Raw genomic sequence first — 1,347 nt, forward strand, 5'->3', positions numbered from 1 at the left:
GCTGAGGGCACTCCACTTCATCACAGCCACCCTCACTCAGCCCGAGGAACCAGCTGGCATCCTCCACTGGGTACAAACGGAGGCTGAGAGCACGAGAGCCCAGCCCAGGGCCACACAGCTGTGACCTTAGAACCTGGACGCACTCAGAGCCCAAACTCCTCCACGCCTTGGCCCCACGCTAACAGAGGTGTTGGTTCCATGTCCCTTTCTTGGGCCTGGGCGCTCAGGTGGCAGAGGCCAGCGGGTGTAGGGCACAGTGAACCCAGAGAAGTCACTCTAAAAGCCCCCGTGTACTTGAACTGTCGCTGCCAAGGTCGGACTTGCCCTCTTGGATGTCCCAAGAGCACACAGGCGTTTCAGTATCTGGGAGCTGAGTCCAAGTCAGGAAAGGGCCGGGCTGACTGTGCCTGGCCTGGGGCAACTCCGCCAGCTCCAAGCGAGGATGGGGAGACCACAGCCCCCCACCTGTGCCCCACGTGGTGAGCCAGGAGGGGAGCTCACTGCAGGGATTCTTCTCCATGACCTGCCTTTCTCCCACCTGCGGCTGGGTTCTCAGAAACAGCCTGCTTCAGAAAACCCGGGGTGCCAGCCCTCTCTTTTGCCCTGGGGTAAAGCAGGATCTTTTCACGAACTAGGAGTTGGGGGAAAAGGGCCGTCCTCACACTGTGGGGAAAGCAACCCAGGAGATGTCTCCATACTGCCCAGCTGCCTCCAGCCCACCGATGGGCAGCTAGTCAACAGACTTAGGTGTGACGAGCAATTCGCCACTTTCCTCAACCAGCTTGCAGTGCCCCCGTAAGTCCTTCTCCATCCCAACGCCTGCCCGCGTTCTGCCTGGTACAGCCACGAGCTGAGTATTCGGTCACTTTGGACGTCAGCCTCCACCACCCCCAGTTCCACCAGGACGCCGCCGTGGCTCCAGCACCAGCCAGGACCGCCCGCATGGTGGTTGCTCTGGAGACATCTGGCAAGCTGGTAACTCACTGTAACAGGGGGCCCTGTTTATCAAACTAGGGAATTGCAACTTCTCAGGGCAGTCGGGAGACGCTAATGGGATCTCAGAAGGACAGGGCGAGTGATCATAAACAGCTGGAGGACTGGCCCGGCCACACCACCTACCAGGGGCTTTAGTGGTCCGTACTTCTCGAGGGCGTTCTTGAACGGGGTGGGCGTGTGGGGAGTGTTGTCCATGGAGTACTTCTGATCTGGGGTTACAAACCTGCCAGGCATGGAGAAGGAGACTGGGCGATGGCACTGGGGGGCTCTGCCGTGGGCTGCCCCTGACTCCCATACCCCCAACTGACCTTTGGCCTCAGCGGCAGAAAGGCAGCCCCCAGACGTGGTCTC

The 1,347-nt window shown here is 60.3% G+C and overlaps 1 protein-coding gene across 1 annotated transcript in view; it reads right to left on the reverse strand.

The window, feature by feature from the left end:
- The window catches only part of MYBL2 (v-myb avian myeloblastosis viral oncogene homolog-like 2), a 36,824-nt gene that overhangs the window by 4,580 nt on the left and 30,897 nt on the right, over positions 1-1,347 (reverse strand).

This window comes from Bison bison, unplaced genomic scaffold (assembly GCF_000754665.1).
Source record: "Bison bison bison isolate TAMUID 2011002044 unplaced genomic scaffold, Bison_UMD1.0 scf7180017864500, whole genome shotgun sequence".
Taxonomy (NCBI): Eukaryota; Metazoa; Chordata; class Mammalia; order Artiodactyla; family Bovidae; genus Bison; species Bison bison.